Source organism: Oncorhynchus gorbuscha, linkage group LG15 (assembly GCF_021184085.1).
Source record: "Oncorhynchus gorbuscha isolate QuinsamMale2020 ecotype Even-year linkage group LG15, OgorEven_v1.0, whole genome shotgun sequence".
NCBI lineage: Eukaryota > Metazoa > Chordata > Actinopteri > Salmoniformes > Salmonidae > Oncorhynchus > Oncorhynchus gorbuscha.
Genome location: NC_060187.1, coordinates 68,516,709 through 68,543,379, shown reverse-complemented (window position 1 = coordinate 68,543,379; position 26,671 = coordinate 68,516,709). Strand labels below are relative to the sequence as shown.

The following is a 26,671-nucleotide window of genomic DNA, read 5'->3' as shown; positions in this document are numbered from 1 at the left end:
TTGAAATCCTGCAGCGCCCGCTAGGTCCCCCTGCTCAAGAAAGCACATATACATGCCTGAATGTCTGAAGTTTGCTAATGAACATCTGAAGGATTCAGAGGACAACTGGGTGAAATTGTTGTGGTCAGATGAGACCAAAATGGAACTCTTTGGCATCAACTCAACTCGCCGTGTTTGGAGGAGGAATGCTGCCTATCACCCCAAGAACACCATCCCCACCGTCAAACATGGAGGTGGAAACATTATGCTTTGAGGGTGTTTTTCTGCTAAGGGGACAGGACAACTTCACCGCATCAAAGGGACGATGGACGGGGCCATGTACCGTCAAATCTTGGGTGAGAACCTCCTTCCCTCAGCCAGGGCATTGAAAATGGGTCGTGGATGGGCATTCCAGCATGACAATGACCCAAAACACACGGCCAAGGCAACAATGGAGTGGCTCAAGAAGAAGCACATTAAGGTCCTGGAGTGGCCTAGCCAGTCTCCATACCTTAATCCCATAGATCTTCTGTGGAGGGAGCTGAAGGTTCGTGTTGCCGAATGTCAGCCTCAAAACCTTAATGACTTGGAGAAGATCTGCAAAGAGGAGTGGGACAAAATCCCTCCTGAGATGTGTACAAACCTGGTGGCCAACTACAAGAAATGTTGGACCTCTGATTGCCAACAAGGGTTTTGCCACCAAGTACTAAGTCATGTTTAGCAGAGGGGTCAAATACTTATTTCCCTCATTAAAATGCAAATCAATGTATAACATTTTTGACATGCGTTTTTCTGGATATTTTTGTTGTTAATTATTCTGTCTCTCACTGTTCAAATAAACCTACCATTAAAATTATAGACTGATTATTTCTTTGTCAGTGGGCAAACATACAAAATCAGCAGGGGATCAAATACTTTTTTCCCTCACTGTATAAGTCTGTCTGTGCGTTACTGTACCTTGTCATGGAAGCGGACACATTTAATGTTGTCAAAGACGTTGAGCAGGTGGGCCTGGATGGTGTGGGAGTCCGAGGCTTGGCCCAGTATCTCCAGCAGGGCCGGGTCAGACACAAAGAAGAACCGAGGGAACAGCAGACGCTTCTTCTCCAAGTACCTGTCAGTCACACAATCACACACAACCAAGGGTTGAAAACTGGATAGCCAGAAGCTACAATCTATCTGCAAGATTAAAGCTACCTCAAAACAAAAGGTTTGAAAATATTACTAGTTTAGTACACATCATCAAGTTACCAATGTACAACGTAGGCAAACTTGGAAGGTGTCATACTGATACATGAATACTTTCAATTCAACTATTTAAAACAAATTCAAAGTATAAGTATAGGCCTACCCAGTGAGAGACTTCTGACAGACCTCCAGAAAGACTTATCCAGAGACTTCTGACAGACCTCCAGACAGACTTACCCAGAGACTTCTGACAGACCTCCAGACTTAGACTTGGCAGACCTCCAGACAGACTTACCCAGAGACTTCTGACAGACCTCCAGAGAGACTTCTGACAGACCTCCAGACAGAAACTTAGACCTCCAGACAGACTTCTGACAGACCTCCAGACAGACTTATCCAGAGACTTCTGACAGACCTCCAGACAGACTTATCCAGAGACTTCTGACAGACCTCCAGACAGACTTACCCAGAGACTTCTGACAGACCTCCAGACAGACTTACCCAGAGACTTCTGACAGACCTCCAGACAGACTTACCCATAGACTTCTGACAGACCTCCAAACAGACTTACCCATACACTTCTGACAGACCTCCAAACAGACTTACCCATACACTTCTGACAGACCTCCAGATAGACTTACCCAGAGACTTCTGACAGATCTCCAGACAGACTTACCCAAAGACCTCTGGCAGACCTCCAGACAGACTTACCCATAGACTTCTGACAGACCTCCAGACAGACTTACCCAGAGACTTCTGACAGACCTCCAGGCAGACATACCCAGTGAGAGACTTCTGGCAGACCTCCAGACAGACTTACCCAGAGACTTCTGACAGACCTCCAGACAGACTTATCCAGAGACTTCTGACAGACCTCCAGACAGACTTATCCAGAGACTTCTGACAGACCTCCAGACAGACTTATCTAGTGAGAAACATTCAGATAGACTTACCCAGTGAGAGACTTCTGACAGATCTCCAGTTGTTCCAGCAGGTGAGGCAACAGCTGTCCCATGGTCTCATCCCCCACACATGACTGCACCACGTTGGGCATCTCATGGACCCGCGTCATGATCTTCACCCAGGACTTGTCGATGTTGGAGAAACGTTTCGCCTCCTGTCATTCAGATGATTCAGACTAGATTGTCATTACTAAGTTTGCAAAAAGTTCCTGGGTTTTCCCCCAAAATAAGTGATTTCTGAAAAACCAGGACACTGTAAAAGTTCAAGAAATTGTGGAACCACATCGCTAATAGCATAAGGTTAAAGACGTGTTTTCAGATGAAATGTCAATGTATTGGTTCTTACCTTGGGTAGCTGTTTGGCTATGTCCCCTCCCACGAACACAGCCTCGAGGTAGATCCACATGTTCTGGACAGTCATCCAGTTCTCTATGATGTCAGTGGTATTGGAAAGGTTCTGAACCCATTTCTGGATCTGGGGCTTGAATGGCGTGTTGTACCTGTGGAACACCAAGTCATCATCTAAGTCAAGCATTGACTACTACAGTACACAAACAACACTAAAAGTCTGTACAATGCAGCTGAAACCTTACAGGGATTTATACAAAGCACCCCAGTCTAAACACAACTGTTTAAACACAAACACCACAACTGCTGAACTCTAGATGACAAGTCAACTGGATGCTGAAATACAGTGAAGGCTGCTGAGGGGGCTCATAATAATGGCTGGAACGGAGCAAATGGAATGGCATCAGACACCTGTGAACCATGTGTTTGATACTATTCCACAGATTCCGCTCCAGTCATTACCATGAGCCCGTTCTCCCCAATTAAGGTCCCACCAACCTCCTGTACTGAAATATGATAAAAAATAGAGAAGAAATCATATATCACTCTGAACCCCCAGGTCATTTGTTGCCTCAAAATCAAGACTGAATTAATCTAAATTTCACTATTGTTAACAAGCATGAAGCAGAAATTAGTCTAGATTTCCAGGCTAAATAATTTGTGCCTCCAGTAGGTCTCTAGTCTAACCTGTTGCTCATGAGTGATCCCAGCACCATGAGGCTGTCCTCCATGTTAGTAATGATCTCAGCGGTGCTGTCGCCCCTCAGCAGCAGCTCCCCTCGCGTCTTGAAGTTGGCAAAGGTGAACGTCTTGTTGTCCCACTCAGCAATCACCTGCTTCAGCTTCTGCTCAATGTTCCTCTCCTTCACCGCACTGATGCAAATATCCTGCCCAGCGGGAGTTCAAACAACATTCATCTTTATTTGACCTTTGTTTAATTAATCAACTTGTCCCATTGGGGTCAAACAACCTTTTTTTCTGGCCTCAATTTACAGTACAGAATAGTTATGGTGAGTGGAGTACCGGTAGTTGTACGGCTATAGAGAATCAATTACCTGGTTCCTTCCCGGGTTTCAGCACCAACAACAGCAACAACAAAAATCCATAATCACCTCAATTTCCTCTTTGCATTTGAGGAGCGGAGTTTCCATGATGTTGCGCAGCTTGAAAGTGTCCGTCTCCACCTCGAAGCTGTGTCCTGTCACCTCGGCGATTCTCTTCCAGTGACGCGTCATCATGGCCTTGTTGGTCATCAGTTCCAGTAGGGGGCAACACTCGTTGAAATCATCTATACTTTTCTTCAGGTCAAGGAATGCCTTCCACTCTTTGAGGGCACGGGGCAGCTTGCGACAACTGGAAATGGGAGGGTGAAAAAACACGAACATCTAACTTCCTTTTGGAAATGTAAATCCTCAATGAGATTATTCATCAGTGAGTTCTGTGTAAATGTCTCTCATGGTCTGGGTTGTAGTTTGGTTTCCTTACCGCGTCTGGAAGTCAAGAAGTTCGTCATTGATCCTGTCTATGTGGATGTCGGCCCAGAGGATGTCATAGTAGCCGTTGACGGTGTCGATGACACTGTTGTAGAGTCCATAGAGCTTCTGGAGGAGGGTGAGCTGTCTCCTGATCTCCAGCAGCTGAGGGTGTTGGGTCACAGGCAGGCCAAACAGCTCCTCTCCACCAGTGTAGGTGATGTACTTACGGAACAGGTTGTCAAAGCGATTCTGACCGAACAAAATGAAAAGTACAGTAAAGTGCATGAATGGTCACATATATCATTTCCAAAACCATACAACACACAATAATACAATCATGCATGTTGTTGACTATGTTCGATATGGTAGAAATTAGTAATACATAAAATAAATAAGACATAGAACATGTGAATGAAAACCTCTGTGAATGTATCAACTTAATGAAGTGCTGCAGATAGGTATATACTGTAGATTCCTCTCTTGAAGATACACACTGCACTCACCTGAAACATGATGAGACTGTCACTAGCGTCTTGGGGAGCCAGTCCGACAACCATGGGACCGTCCTGGGAATGAAACACAGCCTGCGTCAGCAATTAGCTATCAGTCTTAATTAGAGCGTGCCAAGTTAACTGTAATAGAAATAGAAATGTCTAAGACCTAGACAGCCTAGGTGTTAGGTGTAGCTGTGAGTAAGACCTAAACAGCCTTGGTGTTAGGTGTAGCTGTGAGTAAGACCTAGACAGCCTTGGTGTTAGGTGTAGCTGTGAGTAAGACCTAGACAGCCTAGGTGTTAGGTGTAGCTGTGAGTAAGACCTAGACAGCCTTGGTGTTAGGTGTAGCTGTGAGTAAGACCTAGACAGCCTTGGTGTTAGGTGTAGCTGTGAGTAAGACCTAGACAGCCTAGGTGTTACGTGTAGCTGTGAGTAAGACCTAGACAGCCTTGGTGTTAGGTGTACCTGTGAGTAAGACCTAGACAGCCTAGGTGTTAGGTGTAGCTGTGAGTAAGACCTAGACAGCCTTGGTGTTAGGTGTAGCTGTGAGTAAGACCTAGACAGCCTAGGTGTTACGTGTAGCTGTGAGTAAGACCTAGACAGTCTTGGTGTTAGGTGTAGCTGTGAGTAGGACCTAGACAGCCTTGGTGTTAGGTGTAGCTGTGAGTAAGACCTAGACTCTTAGTGTTAGGTGTAGCTGTGAGTAGGACCTAGACAGTCTTGGTGTTAGGTGTAGCTGTGAGTAAGACATAGACAGTCTTGGTGTTAGGTGTAGCTGTGAGTAATACCTAGACAGCATTGGTGTTAGGTGTAGCTGTGAGTAAGACCTAGACAGCCTTGGTGTTAGGTGTAGCTGTGAGTAAGACCTAGACAGCCTTGATGTTAGGTGTAGCTGTGAGTAAGACCTGGACAGCCTTGATGTTAGGTGTAGCTGTGAGTAAGACCTAGACAGCCTTGGTGTTAGGTGTAGCTGTGAGTAGGACCTAGACAGCCTTGGTGTTAGGTGTAGCTGTGAGTTAAACCTAGACAGTCTTGGTGTTAGGTGTAGCTGTGAGTAAGACCTAGACAGCCTTGGTGTTAGGTGTAGCTGTGAGTTAAACCTAGACAGTCTTGGTGTTAGGTGTAGCTGTGAGTAAGACCTGGACAGTCTTGGTGTTAGGTGTAGCTGTGAGTAAGACCTAGACAGTCTTGGTGTTAGGTGTAGCTGTGAGTAAGACCTAGACAGTATTGGTGTTAGGTGTAGCTGTGAGTAAGACCTAGACAGCCTTGGTGTTAGGTGTAGCTGTGAGTAGGACCTAGACAGCCTTGGTGTTAGGTATAGCTGTGAGTAGGACCTAGACAGCCTTGGTGTTAGGTGTAGCTGTGAGACATGTCTGAACCTTGTCATAGTCCTGATAGAAGTGTCCACAGTCCTCCACAAACGTCTGCACGTTGTCTATGAGCTCTCCTCTGAAGTTGGGCTGCAGGGACACCAGCTCATTCTGGACCTCTATGCTACGGGCTAGCAGCTTCTCCCAGGTGTAGCGCAGCGTGTCCACCTTCTCTGCCTCCTCCTTCGCCACTACCAGGCCGTACTTATGGAGCATGGCATAGGACTCCTAGAAAAGGGAAAGGAGAAGGCACAGCACTGAACAGTCACATGGTACAACACAGATCTCCAGTGTCTTCTCACAACCAAATACAGACTTCAAGGACTTAATCAAACTATGGGCAAATCCTAACTTCCACCTAAGTTGAATTATCACCCATTGATACCAATGCCCATAGACTAAGTAGAAATTTGACTTAGGTGGGAATTAAGATTTGCCTCCTACTGAATGAAAGTGGACAATTCATACAGTATCTCTCTGCAGTGGTGTAAAGTACTTAAGTAACATACTTTAAAGTACTACTTAAGTAGTTTTTCTGGATATCTGTACTTTACTATTCATATTTTTGACTACTTTTACTTTTGCTTCACTACATTCCTAAAGAAAATATAGTACTTTTTACTCCATACATTTTCCCTGACAACCAAAAGTACTCAATACATTTTGAATGCTTAGCAGGACAGGAAAATTGTGAAATTCAAGCATTTCTCATGAAAACACATGGTCATCCCTACTCCCTCTGGCTTGGCAGACTCACTAGACACAAAAGCACATTTTGTAAATAATGTCTGAATGTTGGAGTGTGCCCCTGGCTATCCATACATTTTAAGTACAAGAAAATGGTGCTGTCTGCTTTGTTTAATATAAGGAATGTTTATTATTTATACATTTACTTTTGATACTTAAGTATATTTAAAACCAAATACTTTTAGACTTTTACCCAGGTACTATTTTACTGGCTCACATTCAATTTTACTTGAGTTACTTTCTATTAAGGTAGCTATACTTTTACTCAAATATGACAATTTGGTACTCTTTCCACCACTGTCTCTCTGAAAGAAGTGTGCATTTGTGTTCCCTACCTCTATGGGTCCCACATGGAAGTCAATGGAGATCTGCTGCTCTCTGATCTCCTTCAGCGATGCCATGGCGATGCGGATGTCATCCAAGTCTTTGATTGGTCGGTTCAGTTTCTTTGCCGCCTCATCCACTAACGTGAAGATGTTCTCCATATCTGTCCGGTACTTCCTGTTACAGTGCAGGCCATAGTCCACCATCCAGCTCTTAGTCTCCGCAGTCAGGGCCATCTTCAGGTCAGCTGTTCAACAACAAATCAGATATTAGTCTGATAATAGTCAGATATTCATGCAGTGTTGAAAAAATGAAACAACAGTATTGCGAAATTCTACTTAGAACATGTGCAGTTATATTTGGCAGACTTGTCTTGTGAGGTTAATGCAGGGGATTAGCAGTCAATTGCTTTGAAATAGCCCAAAATGTCACATAACGGGGAGAAAATTGTAGAGAGATACAGGTCAGTCTACAGTTACCTGTATTTTTATTTTTTATTCAGTCCTCTACGTCCCACGGCTATGTACCTGTATAGAGGGCCAGAGCTCCCACAGTGATGTACTCTAACTGTATACAGGGCCAGAGCTCCCACAGTAATGTACTCTATGTATAGAGGGCCATAGCTCCTACTCTACTGTATAGAGGGCCATAGCTCCTACAGTGATGTACTCTACCTGTATAGAGGGCCAGAGCTCCCACAGTGATCTACCTGTATAGAGGGCCACTCTACCTGTATAGAGGGCCAGAGCTCCCACAGTGATGTACTCTACCTGTATAGAGGGCCAGAGCTCCTACAGGGATGTACTCTACCTGTATAGAGGGCCAGAGCTCCCACAGTGATGTACTCTAGCTGTATAGAGGGCCAGAGCTCCCACAGTGATGTACTCTACCTGTATAGAGGGCCAGAGCTCCTACAGGGATGTACTCTACCTGTATAGAGGGCCAGAGCTCCCACAGTGATGTACTCTACCTGTATAGAGGGCCAGAGCTCCCACAGTGATGTACTCTACCTGTATAGAGGCCAGAGCTCCCACAGGATGTACTCTACCTGGATAGAGGGCCATAGCTCCTACAGTGATGTACTCTACCTGTATAGAGGGCCAGAGCTCCCACAGTGATGTACTCTACCTGTATAGAGGGCCAGAGCTCCCACAGTGATGTACTCTACCTGTATAGAGGGCCAGAGCTCCTACAGTGATGTACTCTACCTGGATAGGGGCCAGAGCTCCTACAGTGATGTACTCTACCTGTAGAGGGCCAGAGCTCCTACAGTGATGTACTCTACCTGTATAGAGGGCCAGAGCTCCCACAGTGATGTACTCTACCTGTCTAGAGGGCCAGAGCTCCCACAGTGATGTACTCTACCTGTATAGAGGGCCAGAGCTCCCACCTGTAGTGATGTACTGTACTCTACCTGTATAGAGGGCCAGAGCTCCCACAGTGATGTACTCTACCTGTATAGAGGGCCAGAGCTCCTCTCTACCTGTATAGAGGGCCAGAGCTCCCACAGTGATGTACTCTACCTGTATAGAGGGCCAGAGCTCCCACAGTGATGTACTCTACCTGTATAGAGCCAGAGCTCCCAGATGCTCCTACAGTGATGTACTCTACCTGTATAGAGGGCCAGAGCTCCCACAGTGATGTACTCTACCAGAGGGCCAGACTCCCCAGTGATGTACTCTGGCTGTATAGAGGGCCAGAGCTCCCACAGTGATGTACTCTACCTGTATAGAGGGCCAGAGCTCCCACAGTGATGTACTCTACCTGTATAGAGGGCCAGAGCTCCCACAGTGATGTACTCTACCTGTATAGAGGGCCAGAGCTCCTACAGTGATGAACTCTACCTGATAGGGCCAGAGCTCCCACAGTGATGTACTCTCAGATCTCCATAGCTCCTACAGTGATGTACTCACCTGTATAATAGCCAGACTGGCCAACTCACACCAGCTTGATGTATCTACCTGTATTACAGTGATTTGGCTCTCCTGTATAGACTTATCCAGAGCTCCACAGTGATGTACTCTACCTGTAACCAGAGCTCCCACAGTGATGCTCTACCTGTATAGAGGCCAGATCTGACTCTCTACCTGTATAGAGGGCCTCAGAGCTCCTGCAGATGTACTCTAAAGTCATGTATTGGGGCACTTTTAAGTACTCTACCTGTATCCCACAGTGATTTGACTCTACCTGTATAGACCAGAGCTATGATGTCAGTAAGAGGGCCAAGTTCCTGATTACTCCAGTATTTCTGAGGGCCAGAGCTCCCACAGGGATGTACTCTACCTGTAACAGATCCCAAGTTGTACTCTACCTGATTCACAGACCTCAGACACAGTGATTACTTACCTGAGAGTACTCTTTATACAATGCTCCTACAGTGAACTCACATTCCCACAGTGATGATGAAATGTGTAAAGCTCCACAGTGAACTCATACCTGGATCCTCTGGCTTGAACAGTGATGTACTCTACCTGGAACACTGGCCATAGCTCCTACAGTGAACCACTCTATGTATGAGGGCCATATCCTACAGTGATGTACTGTGTATGACTAGCCCCAGTGATGTACTCTAATATAAGGAATGTATGCTTAGCCGATATTGAGTACTGAGACTCCCAATTGACCTGTTGGATATTGAGCTTCAAAGTGATGAACTCTATGTCAGATTTCAAAGTTTATCTACCAGGATTAGGGAACATACTCCTACTCTCCTACCTGTATAGAGGGCCAGAGCTCCTGTTAGTGATTTTCATAGAAGAGCTCCCACAGTTGTTTGTAAGTTAATGATCTCTAATGCAATCTTTTTCAGCTATTACTTTTAAATTGTGAAATATCCTGTATAAGCCCAGAGGAGTGCATACAGTTGTACTCTACCTGTACAAAACCACATGTACTCTACCTGTATCTGCTCCTGTGATGTACTCTTGTATTCCCTTCCGTACTCTACCTGTATCAGCTTCAACAAAATCCATAATCACAGTGATGTAAAACCTGTAGAGGGCCAGAGCTCCTTCAGTGATGTACTCTACCTGTTAGAGTCCACCTACAGGATGTCACTCCCTGTTTCTGGGCCAGATCTCCACAGTGGCCATGTACTCTACCTGTATAGAGGGGAGCTCCACAGTGAACTCTACCTGTATAGAGCTCAGGTTCCACAGTTTCTACCAGTATAACAGGGCCAAAGGGCTGGTACTTACCTGATATTCTGTGTCTCTTCCTCGGGGATGTCTCTACCTGTTTACTCTACCTGTATAGAGGAAGGGCTCCCACAGTGATGTACTTTATAGTATTTAGATATGTACTGCTACTGAACTGTAAATGGTGTCCTTCCAGTGATGTACTCTACCTGGATACAGGGCCAGAGCTCCTCACAGTGATGTATCTACCTTATGGGGTCAAGCTCCTACAGTGGTACTCTACCTGAGTTTACCACAGTGATCTCTACTGGAAACAGAGCTCCTACAGTGATGTTCTATTTCCCACAGTGATGTACTCTACTGTATAGAGGGCCATAGAACTCCATGTGATGTTCTGTGAATCCAGTATCAACAGGTGAAGTCACAGATGGAGGTAGAGCGCCAGAGCTCCACAGTTGATGATACTCTACTGTACTCCCTGAAACATGATGTACTCTAATCAGCTGTATGAGGGACATCCGACATACCTATGGGATATTTGTCCAGGGATGTACAGCCAAGCTCCCACAGTGATGTACTGTACAGGGCTACCTGTAGAGGGAAGAGCTCCTAACTGTGATGTACTCTACCTGTCAAAGGGCAGAGCTCCTAGTGATGTACTCTAGGTTCAAGACTCCAAAAGGTACTCCCAGAGCTGCTCTACCTGTTAAGGGAGAGTCCTAAGTTGATGTGCCAGGTCTACCTGTAATAGTCAGATAGATTCATGGATAAGACCCATTGGATGTTACTCTAGTACTTTACAGTGATGTGCTCTACCTGTATAAGGGCTAGACAGCCACAGTACTTACCTGTATAAGACCAGACTCCTTGGTGTTAGGTCTAGCTGAGTAAGACCAGACAGCCTTGGTGTTCTACTGGAGGGGAAGACCTCCCCACAGTGGTGTTCTAGCTGTGAGTCTAGAGACCAGACAGCAGTGATGTACTGGATACCTGTTACAGTACCATGCTCCTAGGTGATGTAGCTCTACCTGTTGTCCTAGGTCTCTAGTATAGACAGCCTTGGGTTAGTTCTACCTGTGAGTAAGAGAAAGTGATGTTACTCTACCTGTAAGACCAGAGCTCCCAGTGGTGTCTGTAGCTGTAGTAAGACCTAGACTCTGACTCTAGTGAACCTGGACAGTCTCCCACAGTGATGTTAGGTGTAGTATATCCCATCTGTACTCTAGCTGTATAGGACCAGACAGCTCCTGTGATGTACTCTAGCTGTGATAAAGGGACAGCTCCAGTGTACTCTGAGTATTCAGAGCCCACAGTGATGTTACTCTACCTGTGAGGGCCAGACCTGGACAGTGATGTATCTAAAAGACCAGAGCAGTCTTGTGATGTACTCTACCTGTATAAGGGCCAGACTCCCACAATTACTCTACCTGTGAGAATACAGTGGTGTACTCTACCTGTAGTAAGACCTAGCAGCCTTGTGATACTGTATTAGCTCCTTGATGTTTGTGAGTAGAGGGACAGTCCTGGTGTTAGGTACCTGTATAGAGACCAGACTCCCACAGTGATGTACTCTAGTGTATAGAGGACCAGATCTCCCACAGTGATGTACTCTACCTGGATAGGGGCCAGAGCTCCCACAGTGATGTACTCTACCTGTATACAGTGATGTACTCTACCTGGGAAATAGAGCTCCCAAGATGTGTCTACCTGGATGAGTGACCAGAGAGTGAGAGATACAGAGGGCCAGCTCCTACAGTGATGTCATACTCTGGATAAGAGCCTGTATGACTTAAATGTACTGGTAATGCTCTACCTGTATAGAGGGCAGAGCTCCCACAGTGATGTACTCTACCTGTTACAGGACTTCAAGACTTAATGATGGGCAGGATCCAGAGCTCCTACAGTGATGTATCTGCCTGTATACAGGGCCAGAGCTATGATACTCTACCTGTATAGAGTCAAGGCCAGAGCTCCACAGTGATGTACTCTAAGTGATGTACTGTATACAGGGCCAGAGCTCCCACAGTGATGTACTCTACCTGTATAGAGTACTTACCTGGCCAGAGCTCCTGTATGAGCAGAGCTTCCTACAGTGATGTACTCTACCTGTATACAGGGCCAGAGCTCCCACAGTGACTACTCTACCTGTATACAGGGCCAGAGCTCCCACAGTGATGTACTCTACCTGTATAGAGGGCCAGAGCTCCCACAGTGATGTAGTATAGAGGGCCAGAGCTCCACAGTGATGTACTCTACCTGTATAGAGGGGGCCAGAGCTCCCACAGTGATGTACTCTACCTGTATAGAGGGCAGAGCTCCTACAGGATGTACTCTACCTGTATAATGGCTGAGATCCTGGGATGTACCCCTGTATAGAGGGCCATACCTGAAAATGTGCTGTAGAGGGCCAGAGCTCCCACAGTGATGTACTCTACCTGTATTTAAAGGGCCAGAGCTCCCACAGTGATGTACTTTACCTGGATGTATAGCTCCTACAGTGATTTTACTCTTACCTGTATAGAGGGCCAGAGCTCCCACAGTGATGTACTCTACCTGTATAAGGGCCAGAGCTCCCACAGTGATGTTCTCTACCTGTATAGAGGGCCAGAGCTCCTACAGTGATGTACTCTACCTGTATAGATGCTCCTACAGTGATGTACTCTACCTGTATAGAGGGCCATAGAGCTCTACCTCATCCATAGGGATCCCATAGTGATGTACTCTACCTGTATAGAGGGCCAGAGCTCCCCATATGTACTCTTGTATAGAGCCAGATCTCCCACAGTGATGTTCTCTACCTGGATAGAGGGCCAGAGCTGATGTACTCTACCTGTATTTGAAAAATGGCCATAGCTCCTATGTAAATTTGTATAGAGGGCCAGAGCTCCCACAGTGATGTACTCTACCTGGATAATGAGGGCCAGAGCTCCACAGTGATGTACTCTACCTGTAATAGAGGCCAGCTCACATACAGCTCTACCTGTATACAGGGCAGAGCTCCCACAGTGATGTACTCTACCTGTATAGAGGGCCAGAGCTCCCACAGTGATGTATCTACCTGTATAGAGGACAGTCCCACAGTGATGTACTCTACCTGGATAGAGGGCCAGAGCTCCTACAGTGATGTACTCTACCTGTATACAGGGCCAGAGCTCCTACAGTGATGTACTCTACCTGTACCTCCCACAGTGATGTATCTACCTGTATAGGGGCCAGAGCTCCCACAGTGATGTGCTCTACCTGTATAGAGGGCCAGAGCTCCTACAGTGATGTACTCTACCTGTATAGAGGGCCAGAGCTCCCACAGTGATGTACTCTACCTGGATAGAGGGCCAGAGCTCCCACAGTGATGTACTCTACCTGTATAGGGCCAGAGCTCCCACAGTGATGTGCTCTACCTGTATACAGGGCCAGAGCTCCCACAGTGATGTACTCTACCTGTATACAGGGCCAGAGCTCCCACAGTGATGTACTCTACCTGATAGAGGGCCAGAGCTCCTACAGTGATGTACTCTACCTGTATACAGGGCCAGAGCTCCCACAGTGATGTACTCTACCTGGATAGAGGGCCAGAGCTCCCACAGTGATGTACTCTACCTGTATACAGGGCCAGAGCTCCTACAGTGATGTACTCTACCTGTATACAGGGCCAGAGCTCCTACAGTGATGTACTCTACCTGGATAGAGGGCCAGAGCTCCTACAGTGATGTACTCTAGTGTATACAGGGCCAGAGCTCCCACAGTGATGTACTCTACCTGTATAGGGGCCAGAGCTCCCACAGTGATGTACTCTACCTGGATAGAGGGCCAGAGCTCCCACAGTGATGTACTCCCTGTAGGGCCAGAGCTCCCACAGTGATGTGCTCTACCTGTAGACAGGGCCAGAGCTCCCACAGTGATGTACTCTACCTGTATAGAGGGCCAGAGCTCCCACAGTGATGTACTCTACCTGTATAGAGGACCAGAGCTCCTACAGTGATGTACTCTACCTGTATAGAGGGCCAGAGCTCCCACAGTGATGTACTCTACCTGGATAGAGGGCCAGAGCTCCTACAGTGATGTACTCTACCTGTATACAGGGCCAGATCTCCTACAGTGATGTACTCTACCTGTATAGAGGGCCAGAGCTCCCACAGTGATGTACTCTACCTGGATAGAGGGCCAGAGCTCCTACAAGGATGTACTCTACCTGTATACAGGGCCAGAGCTCCCACAGTGATGTACTCAGGCTCAGCGTTGATCTCCAGCTCCAGGTCTTTGTAGTAGAGGATCTGAGACTCAAACTCAGACAGCAGAGGGCTGCCCTGGCTGAACTTCTGGATGGTGTCCTCTCGCTCCTTCCTCCAGATGTGGTGGTAACGACTGAAGCGGTCCAGAGCATTCACCACATCCTTGTTAACAACACAACAGCCAGCTCTTAAATGCACTTTCAATAAAGTTTGAATTGAACTGATTTGATTTATGTCTCCTTTTCACATCAACATCTTAGGGGATAGGTGTCCGTATCAAACACAAAATAGTTAGAATTTGACACACTAAGGTCAGAACGTTAGGAACACAGGAGAAACAGACGTTTAATTTTTATTTTGTGTGTACACCTGTATGTACCTTCTTGGTAGAGTTGATGGAGGTGCTGAGCACAGACACCAGCTTGATGATCTCCTTGTTCTCAGACACACTCTTGTAGTAGTTCCTGGCCTGGAAAGGTATAGCCTGGATCACAGAGGCGGAGATGTCTGAAGTACTGCCATTAGGCAGGCTCCTGTAGGTGGTCTCTCCGTCCTCTGACTCACTGTCACTCTTGTCCTGTCTCAGAGCAGCCATGCCTCTCTCACTCATCTTCCTCTGTGTTGGCATGAACATAATAATTCATGTTTGGTCTTTGTTTTAAGAAAAACTAAAACCTTAATCTCATGATTTGATTTGAAAGTGTTTTATATATAATTCCACACTATGATGTTGGAGTAATATGAAAGTGATAATTGTACGAGCTGTTTGGAAAGACTGCCTGACATTTCAGCCTGTTTTGGTGGGATGGAGTTTTGTCCTGACGATAACAGCTAGTTTCAGTTTTCCCCTCCCCACACAGACCACACTCAGACAACAAATTATTGCTTGAGAAATAGCTCTTTGCTATGAAGCAATTTTTTCCCTTCTATTTGAAAACAATCACAGTAAGGTACTTAATTGTTACCCAGAAATGATTTGATATTGAAGCTTTAAGCCACAACAAGCCCACCTTGGAGATCCTCTGCTTGCTCCACTGGCCGACTCCTTTGCTAACACTGACCACACTCTCCACAGCCCGGTTCAGAGCCTGCTGGACCTCTTCCAGGGCTGGGACCATGGCGATGTTGGGGATGGACAGGGTCACACTGGTCCTGAAGATAGGCTGCTGACCACTGCCCTTCAGACGGCTGGGGGAATCACTCTCTGCTGTGGGTGGTGGGCCGATATTGAAGTAGTGAGAAATGGAATGGGAAACCCTCATGACGGCCCCACCTTACTCCAACATGGATAGGGTTGAGCTCAAAGGGTGGCACTTGGTGACAACTGCTAATGTAAAAGGGGCTTTATAAATACATTAGATTGATGGAACTTACTCAGGAAGTGCAGTAGTGAGGAGGCGTGGAGGCGTTTGCGGAGGGTCTCCAGGGTGTTGCGTGTGAGCCTCAGCAGGGCGTCCACGTTACGTTGGTTGAAGTGGGACAGAAGCTCTTCAGCCTCCTCCTCCATCACCTCCAGCAGGTCTTTCTTCTTCTTCCTCTTCACCAGGGGAGACGGGGGGCCTGTGATGCTCGCTGCCGTGGTGTTACGAGACAGCAGGTTGATGCGACCCTCTGACTTACCCTCCTCCCCTGGGAAGAGGCATGAACAGACGTGAATACACCTGCATGTACACAGGCACGCACACGTTCTCATTTTCAGTCTGTAACAGTCAGTCTTTGTGCACCTGAACAATCGTTTTGCTATTGTACCCTTTCCCTTGTATTCTGCTGACCCTGTTATCACTCTCCGTTTGCATTTTGCGGCATCATGATTATCACAGTTAAAACTGTAGGTTACAGTACCTTCACTCTCCACTAGGTCCATATTAGTCCTGCTCTCCTCTAGCAGTTCCTCCCCCTCCTTGTTCAGCTCAAACTCCAGCAGCATGTTGATGAGCTCGTTGGTTGCCTCCTCCACCAGAGAACTCTTGGCATGGAGACTCTGAGCTCCCTTTATACACAGCTCCTACCATGATATAACAGAATAAAGTACATTAGCCTATATCAGGGGTAGGCAACCCTGTTCCTGGAGTGCTGCAGGTACTGCAGGATTTTGTTCCAACTAGGCACCCCAACCAGGTCAGTTAAATCAAATACCTGTACCTGCAACACTCCAGGACCAGGGTTGCTTACCCCTGGTCCTATATGCATAAAGATTGTGTTTATACTGAACTAGTACTGAACTAAATATACTGTTTTGTCTGGACAATGTTGTTATCACTGACGATGGGTTACCATTACAGGCTGTTGATGATGCAATTATTATGCCTAACAAGCATGTATGTGTATAACACATGAGTAATGCAGAGGGAATCTTTGTTTACCCTGGTGGTCTGAAAGAACTCTTCACAGCTGAAAGGTTCCTCCAGGGGCAGAACCCACAGTGTGGCTCCACTCATCTCCTGCAGCACAGCGTCTATCCTGAACTCCACCAGGTCATTCACTCTGTCCATCAGCAGCTCCAGGTCCGCTGGACACACAGGTTACAGGTCAGAGGTCATGCACAGCACCACGGTGTCACCGGGGGTCACAAGGAAACAGCAGTTACAATCAGCTTTGCTCACTGGGACAGCAGATATAACTTTTTCCAATGGGATATTTGACATGAGTTGATCAGGCACAATTAGCTGCGATCAAAGTTTCGGTGTACTTACGGTTCTGGTTATTGTGGTGAGATTGTTCTCCTGTTTTATAGTATGGTGCTATGACCGAGCACAGTACAGTGCTGACAAGGTTAGATTGGACATGGTTACATACTGAGAGCACTGTTGATGCGGCTGAGGTATTTCTCGATGTTCAGTGAGGTCCAGTTGAGGGAGGTTAGGCCTGGCAGAATAGCTTCGTCTACCTTAGCAACATGAGGTATCACCAGTTGCCCAAAGGCACTCTGGATCTTAGCCCGGACCCTGGCGTTCTCCGTCAGAACCAGCTGTGGATGGGCGTCAGAAATAGAGAAATTTTACTTAATACACTTTACTTAATACCTGCCGTTATAATGTCTTCACCCTTATAATGTCTTCTGATCATCGCATTAAGATTCTCCTGACTAAATATCAGCCCATAGGACTTCCTACTCAATTCAAAATGAATTGAAATGACAGCCCTTGTATTACTGTCGTTGAGTGTATGTAAAGCTTTTTAAAGATACAGGATACAGTATCATGCTCAATATGCGTCCGTTGATCAAAAGGCATCATGGAAAACAGAGAGTACCTGCAGCTTGTTGTAGTTCTTCTTGAGGGCATCTTGTTTCTGCTGTAAGATGGCTGCGAAGGAGGAATCTCCAGCCTCATCCTGGTCATGCAGTCTGTCTCCTAATCTGAGTCAGGATCTGGGGTCAAAGTTGACAAACAGGTCCCCCGTATCGGGACATTTGACCAGCAAAGAGGCCTGGAGGCCCAGTCTGACCTCCTCGATCTGGGGAGTGGGAAAGAGTGAGATTGGGAAAGAGTGAGATAGAGAAAGAGAGAGAAAGAGAGAGAGTGTAATGGGTGCGTGTTGGTGGCAGGGAAGTCAGGCGCAGGAGAATCGAACTTGGTATAAACAGAGTTGTTTAATCAGTGCTTCACAAAACTCCAAAACCAAAATGACAAAATAATAAAAAGTGGGTACAAAACCCGTTGCGCACCAACACATAATACACAAACATACAATCAAACAATCTCCGACAAGGACATGAGGGGAAAAAGGGGGTTAGATACACAAAATGTAATTGATGGGATTGGAACCAGGTGTGAAGGAAGACAAGACAAAACCAATGGAAAATGACGTCGACCGCCGAACACCGCCCGAACAAGGAGAGGGACTGACTTCGGCGGAAGTCGTGACAGAGAGAGATGTAGAGGGAAAGAGAGAGAGAAATGGAGAGAGACAGCATGAGTGTGAGAGAGTGAGTGAGAGAGAGTGAGAGAGACCAGAGAGAGGGAGAGAGCAAGCGAGAGAGCGCGAGAGAGAGACGGAGAGAGAGAGCAAGAGAGCGTATGAGTCATATGAGTCATCTACAGTATGTCTGTGGGAAATCAACAAGTCAATCAAAAGTAATATCAGTCTTGCCAACTACGACAGCACAGATCTGGGACCAGGCTACAGATAAGGATACAGATCAACATTAATAACAGTAACAGTTAACGCTGCTATGCTTCTGGAGTATAGGTCCAGCCAGTACACCAGAGACCGTGTCAAGAGTCTCAGAGTATGAATGCTGATTAAGTTTTGCCTTTAAGATCACAATAAATAAGACAACCAGGAGGGGCCCTGCCTCACCTGCTTCATCCATCCACTGTGGTAGAGCATCTCAAACTCCAGCAGCACCCTGGCCACCCTGTTGTAGTTCCTGATGATGCGTTTGGCCTCGGGCGTAGCCAGCACCCCAGGTGATTCCTGAAACAGATCCATGGGTTCCTGGATCCTCCGGTACAGCTGGCGGGCCCACAGGATCTTACCGGCTACCGGGGGCAGGTCCCGTCCAATGGGTGGATCCATCTTCTGCTTGGTGTAGTTACGGGACACCATCTCTATGTCTCTCCCATAGTTCTGAAGGATCTGCTGGTACTTCTCATCGATGCCCAGGTCTGGGATGCCCAGTCTTAGTGATGTAAGGGGAGATTTTGATATCAAATGAAGAATGAATGAAATGGCTGTTAAATGGACTGAAATGAATTGAAGGTTAGTTTGAAATAGAGGTGGATTGAAATAACGGTACCTTTCACATTTCTTCAGTACATTCAAAGCCCTCTCTGTGTTTTGAATGTTATCGAATGTGTTATCCATGAAGGTCTTCAGCTGATTCTGAAAGCAAATGAACACAACAAACAATTGTGCAAGTAAATTATGCGATTATTCAGAAGTGTTTTGTTATGATTTACCGGTAAGTTTGCTATTAAATGTGGACTTACATGCAAGGCAGCGGTATTTTTACAAAACTCATCATAGTCCTGATCAAAGTCTGTTCTTCTCTGATCAAGGAAACTGTATTGCTTTTTCTTTATGCTCAATACAATGCTCTGAAAATAAAAGGCAGACAGGTTATTTTCCATTCTTTCCAAAGCTCTTGAGGCTTTTGATCATTTCTTGTGTCTGTATTCATTCCAACCAAAGCCAAACGACTGTCAACAATGTTTCTGTTGAATGTTGTGAGACTGTTGGGTTTAATTTCATTTTAATCAGAGTAGTAGGCCACATAATATAGAATGTAGAATGACGATGACATGCAGCTTCTGGCTGGACACCATCCCTATTTAAAGATCCTCCATATACAATGGCAGGGATGAAAGGCAGTGTATAAAATAGCAGTCATTTCTCCAATGAGCAGCTTACCATGAAATATGTATATCCTGGCTGCTGTAAACAAACTGTCAATCTTCACAAAAGGCCATCAGGACTAAGTAATGGATCAGCTTCTGCTCATTAAAACTAATGCTGTTCAACGCAATCCAATCAATTGAGGACACGTTTTGTGATGAGTAACAAATATGACTTTTTACTTTGTGAAATGGCTCCTGATCATTACAGTCAGGAGTTTAGTATGGCTATATGCTTGGTAGAGTTGATGATAATGATGATGAGGCATGCACTGACGGACAAAAACAAGGACAAAAAAAAACTATGTGGCAAAAGTTACCTCCCATGTCCCCTGCATTTCTGCAGTCTGTCCAGCGGATGCAATAGAAAGAGCAGAACTAACATTACTACAGTTGCAAGGGAAAACATCTAAAAAGGTAACGTCTAAAAAGGTAGCATGTAAAAAGGTAACGTCTAAAAAGGTAACGTCTAAAAAGGTAACGTCTAAAAAGGTAGCATGTAAAAAGGTAACGTCTAAAAAGGTAAAAAGGTAACGTCTAAAAAGGTAACGTCTAAAAAAAAGGTAACGTCTAAAAAGGTAACGTCTAAAAAGGTAGCATGTAAAAAGGTAACGTCTAAAAAGGTAACGTCTAAAAAGGTAGCATGTAAAAAGGTAACGTCTAAAAAGGTAACGTCTAAAAAGGTAGCATGTAAAAAGGTAACGTCTAAAAAGGTAACGTCTAAAAAGGTAACGTCTAAAAAGGTAACATCTAAAAAGGTAACGTCTAAAAAGGTAGCATGTAAAAAGGTAACGTCTAAAAATGGTAAAAGGTAACGTCTAAAAAGGTAACGTCTAAAAAGGTAACGTCTAAAAAGGTAGAATGTAAAAAGGTAACGTCTAAAAAAGGTAACGTCTAAAAAGGTAGCATGTAAAAAGGTAACGTGTAAAAAGGCAACGTAAAAAAAGGTAACGTCTAAAAGGTAACGTTAAAAAAGGGTAACGTCTAAAAATGTAATTGATTTACATAAATGATTAAAAAAGTTATGCCTAAAAGGGTAACGTCTACAAAGTACTCTAATCTCCAGACTGTGTACCTGAAATGTGGTTGCCATAGTTTCCAGGCCTTCTATCTTGGAGTCCTGTAGGGCTGAGTAGGTAGTGATGGTGCTGAACATGTTGAGGATCTTATAGAGGCGTCGTTGGAACGTCTCAAACTTCCCAAAGATGTACATCTCACTGAAATCAAACTGCCTCTCGGAGGGACTCTGCTCCAGCTTCTCCTTGGTCTTGTGGAAGCACTTCTGGTACTCCTATAATGAGATAGATGGGATCCAGATGAAAAGTCATTGGAGGAGCATGGAAAGGAAGTTATACTGTAAAATAGTTAATTTGTGAGAAGTGTGTAAAGGATGTGACGGTATTACACCAGAGATAATAAATTATTTATAGATTAAAGCTCTTAAGGGCCTGTACTTTCAAAACGGACATTTCTTTGTGCCTTGATTTGGCACAGTATTTGAAATGATCTGGTTAAAGTGTGTTGAACAAGTACTTGGTATATGAAAGCAGTACCTGGTTTAGGTGGATAGCAGCTTTCAGTTTCTCAGCTACAACACCCTGAGGCTGGTCCCATATGGACGCAGACCCGTTGTTGGTGATGTAAGTCTTACATGCTGTAATCATCTGGTTGGTAACCTAAGACATGAATAAAAAGAATAAAAAACGATACATTTTGCGTGCCTCTCTAATAAGCAACCTCGATGGGATGACTGGTTAACAGGCTTGGAAGGAAAGTAGACAGCACTTCAGCTAACATGAGACCAGGTGGTGCGGCCAAATGCACCACGAACATCAAAGAAGAATTGACCATATTCATTTTAATACCCTTCTAATGAGGAAATGTAATACATTTGCCAGCTTCTAGGAGATTTACAGTCACCTAGTCTTCTTGGTGGTTAAATACAGTATCATAGCAATAATGACCTTGACAAACAGGGAGGTGATCTTCTCTGAGGTGTTGTAGTAGCGGGAAATCCTGTGGATCATCCGGATGGCGTTGATCAGGCCTGGAATGGCCTCTACCATCGACACCTGCGTTCATTTAGCACACAATACAATCATACAATGATGAGTTTTCAAATCCATTAAGATCGATATACAGTTGAAGTTGGAAGTTTAAATACACCTTAGCCAAACACATTTAAACTCAGTTTTTCACAATTCCTGGCACTTAATCAGAGTAACAATTCCCTGTCTTAGGTCAGTTAGGATCACCACTTTATTTAAGAATGTGACATGTCAGAATAATAGTAGAGAGAATGATTTATTTCAGATTATATTTATTTCATCACATTCCCAGTGGGTCAGAAGTTTACATGCACTCAATTAGTATTTGGTAGCATTGCCTTTAAATTGTTTAAATTGTGACAAATGTTTCGGGTAGCCTTCCACAAGCTTCCCACAATGAGTTGGGTGAATTTTGGCCCACTCTTCCTGACAGAGCTGGTGTAACTGAGTCAGGTTTGTAGGCCTCCTTGCTCGCACACGCTTTTTCAGTTCTGCTCACACATTTTCTATAGGATTGAGGTCAGGGCTTTGGGATGGCCACATCAATACCTTGACTTTGTTGTCCTTAAGCCATTTTGAGAATGCTTGGGGTCGTTGTCTATTTGTAAGACCCATTTGCGACCAAGCTTTAACTTCCTGATGTTCCTCCCTCATGATGCCATCTATTTTGTGAAGTGCATCAGTCCCTCCTGCAGCAAAGCACCCCCACAACATGATGCTGTCACGCCCGTGCTTCACGGTTGGGATGGTGTTCTTCGGCTCGCAAGCATCACCCTTTTTCCTCCAAACATAACAATGGTCATTATGGCCAAACAGCTCTATTTTTGTTTCATCAGACCAGAGGACATTTCTCCAAAAAGTACAATCTTTGTCCCCATGCACACTTACAAACCGTAGTCTGGATTTTTTATCGTGGTTTTGGAGCAGTGGCTTCTTCCTTGCTGAGCGGCCTTTCAGGTTATGTCGATATAGGACTCGTTTTACTGTGGATATAGATACTTTTGTACCTGTTTCCTCCAGCATCTTCACAAGGTCCTTTGCTGTTGTTCTGGGATTGATTTGCACTTTTCGCACCAAAGTACGTTCATCTCTAGGAGACAGAATGTGTCTCCTTCCTGAGCGGTATGATGGCTGCATGGTCCCATGGTGTTTATACTTGCATACTATTGTTTGTACAGATGAACGTGGTACCTTCAGGCGTTTGGAAATGGCTCCCAAGGATGAATCAGACTTGTGGAGGGCTACAATTATTTTTCTGATGTCTTGGCTGATTTCTTTTGATTGTCCCATGATGTCAAGCAAAGAGACACTGAGTTTGAAGGTAGGCATTGAAATACATCCACAGGTACACCTCCGATTGACTCAAATGATGTGAATTAGCCAATCAGAAGCTTCTAAAGCCATGACATCATTTTATGGAATTTTCCAAGCTGTTTAAAGGCACAGTCAACTTAGTGTATGTAAACTTCTGACCCACTGGAATTGTGATTCAGTAAATTATAAGTGAAATAATCTGTCTGTAAACAATTGTTGGAAAAATTACTTGTTTCATGCACAAAGTAGATGTCCTAACCCTCTTGCCAAAAGTATAGTTTGTTAACAAGAAATTTGTGGAGTGGTTGAAAACGAGTTTTAATAACTCTAACCTAAGTGAAAGTTAACTTCCGACTTGCAACTGTACATAGTAGACCGGTTTCGCAGATTAAACCTAGTCCTGGACTACAGGGTTTTTAATTGAGAGTGCTTCTTAGTCCAGGATTAGGCATTATCTGTGTCCGGGAAACTGGAAAACTATGTAAATCTGTTGTTAGTAAATCTTAGAGGAAGATATTGAAAACTGTATACAATATTAGTCTCTCACAGGGTCACTGTTGTAGAGCGGGTCACAGAACTTCTCCAGAGTGTAGAGGTACTTCACATTGTCCTTGGCCTCGTTGGCTGAGTCAGTGATCCTGGTGTCCAGCTCTTGCCAGGACTGGTGGGACAGATACAGTCATCAAACATACACTGTGCCTATTCTGCTACAGTAATACAGGAAACACCAACTGAATTCAGATATGAGAGCCATGTACACTAAGCATAGAGGAGTGCTTTATTTTAATGTTTTAATGTGACCAACTCCCACGAACGAGTCTCATGTAGCAAAAATCGAAATTGAGATTAACATTTTATTACATTTACATTTACATTTAAGTCATTTAGCAGACGCTCTTATCCAGAGCGACTTACAAATATTAGCAGGCCTTTAGCATCTACTCCTGTGTTACGGAGGACAGGGTGTAACAGCTTGCTCACCTTGATGAGTTTTGACTTGGCCATCATGAGAACGCCCAGGACAGATTTGACATCGGGGCTCTTCAGCTGGTCCAGGAGGTAGTTGAAGCGGGACATGCGTTTCTTCCAGTGGTCCAGCTCGGCCCGCGGCCCCAGGTCATCTGCCTCCTTCCTCAGCTGGTCACTCTCAGCCAGCACCTGGATACAACACAATCAATGCTGATTGGGGAATGCAATATCTGTCAATTGTATTAGATGTGGTGGATCTTGATGTAATTTCCCCTGAGTGGATAAATAAAGTTGGATTGTATTTACTATATTGAACACACACCTCCACCCACAATTAAACAGGTCCATGGAGGAGAAAGGTGTGCTATTGAGGTTCAATCTATTTTACCTGTTCAATCTGTTTGATCCACACTTTCATACAGGCCTCTATCTTCTCTGTTGCCTCTGCGCTGTTAGCCACAGCAATGTAGTCAGACGGGCCTTTCAGTGTCTTCAGGTCAAATTCGTCACACACTTTTAGATTCACCTAAATGAAACGATTAATGATATCAATTGTATATCCATATATCCGTAATTGCAAAATTACATTTGATTGTTTTGATAAGCATGTGTGTGTATTTGATTATTTGTTATTTAAATACTTATTTTCTGCGTATTTGAGTATTTTCAAATAATGTGGCCTGAATAAACTACATATATTGAAAGTATTTTCATTTTTTCCCCTGTAAATAGCATACTTTTTGAAAGTATTTGAAAATACTTATTTCAAATACTATTTTCAAATACCTGGGTTAAATACATGGGAGTGTATTTGAGTCAGTGTATTTGAGTTTTCCAAATACATTCCAATATTCAACTACTTGTCTTTTCAAATAAAACACATCTGAATAAGTACTTTGAAATGCATGTGAAAGTAATTTAGATATTTGAAGTAGTATTTGAAGCCAGGTCGTTTGAGCTTGCACGTCACCTACCTTCTCCTGCAGGCTCTCCTGCGCCCCGGCCAGCACAGACACAAAGCTGTCCAGTGAGCTGATGAAGTTCTGTTTAACTGACTGGGCCTGTGGGCTGGCCAGCTCTCCCCAGCCATGGTCCATCTTCTTCAGGCTGGGTATGAAGATCTCAGACAGCAGCTGCTCCACACTTTTAAGCAGGCCTACCTCTGTGGTGTCCAGCATGTTGAAATTCACCTCCTACCAGGGCCAGAGAACTTTAGATAGACATGACCACACAGTAGGCCAGGAGATGACACCATTTTAGAAGCAAAGATTGGACTGACGTGTCATACTGTTACTAATATTGTTTGCCTGAATGCAAGAGTAAATAGTGTTATGAATGATAAGAGCATTGTTATACGAAAATTGTTTAAGCCCTTAGACATATAAATATTGATAAAAGGTATAATGCCGACTATGTGTTGGATCAGGGTTCTCCAACCCAGTTCCTGGAAAGCTACCCTTCCAGTAGGTTTTCAATCCAACCCCAGTTGTAACTAACCTAATTCAGGCCATCAACCAGCTAACTATTAGATTCAGGTGTGCTAGATTAGGGTTGGAGTGAAAACCTAAAGGACGGTAGCTCGCCAGGAACAGGGTTGGAGAGCCTTGTGTTGGTAAGATAGTAAGGTGGAGACTCACCCTGTGCACATTCTCAGAGGTGATAGCCTTGGAGAGGTTGGCTCTTGTGAAGAACACACAGACACCAGTCAGAGCCACATCTTTGCCCTCAGTGACAAACACCTTGGCCTTCTTACTCCGGTTGGGGGCCAAGACAGCTGCTGCTGCTGCTGCTAGGGAGACAAACAAAGCAGTTACCCACTACCCACTATATCATCTTTATGACAGGAAGAAGGGTAAGATACATGAATCTAACTGTTCGCAAGATTCAACCTCTTTGAGCTGTAACTCTACTATTAACTGTGTTATTACTCTGCTATTATTATATTCCCCTATTATTTCCCTTCATGGCCAATCATCTCACCTGCTTCAGCTGGCTCCACATCCTGATAGTAGAACATGATATGAGGAAGTCCTCAGCCACAAAGAACTGCTCCATGCGTTCAATCTATGGGAGACAGGTTCATCACAATCACCGTTCCCACAATTCATTTACTTTTACTTGATTCCATCGCTTTTGCACAAGTTATTACAATACAGGTCATCTTGAAATGTAGAAACTAATGTTGCATCCGCAAGCAGTGGCCAGCTACTCAACAGTCTGTCACAAGGGACCACAGTACAGGGGATTGACGGAGGTGGAGCGGTGATGAAGTGTTATGCCCTACCTGAGTTCCTCCAGAATGGCATCCTCCACGTCAGCCTTCTCCAGGCCCAGGCAGGAAGCCACGATGCTGAGGACGTAGTCATGTCTGCCATCCAGCTGAGCTCTCTTAGCCTCACGCTCCTCTTTCAGCTTTTGCTGCAAACAAAGAGACAGAGAGAGGCATCATCAAGTCAACCCCAGTACAGATTCAAACTGGACGGATTGCTTCGACAAGAGGCGGAACCAAATTCTGATTAATATTTCAGCCTGGAAACAATTAAAGAAATTCAAATGATAATGACTGGATACAACAGAGTCATTCACACATACTTTGAATGCAACAATCTCGCTGTTAGATATGAGATAGGATTGAGGCTCCCTTTTGCTCCTTCTAGACTTTGAGTCAGCCATTGTTCAAAAGGTTCACAGAATGACAATCACTTTCACATGTCAGCCAAGACAGCATAATTCAGGACACTTGCAGAC

The 26,671-nt window shown here is 44.9% G+C and overlaps 1 pseudogene; it reads right to left on the bottom strand.

The window, feature by feature from the left end:
* Positions 1–25,940, bottom strand: part of LOC123997312 — a 91,973-nt pseudogene extending 66,033 nt beyond the window's left edge.
* Positions 25,941–26,671: the final 731 nt, after the last annotated feature.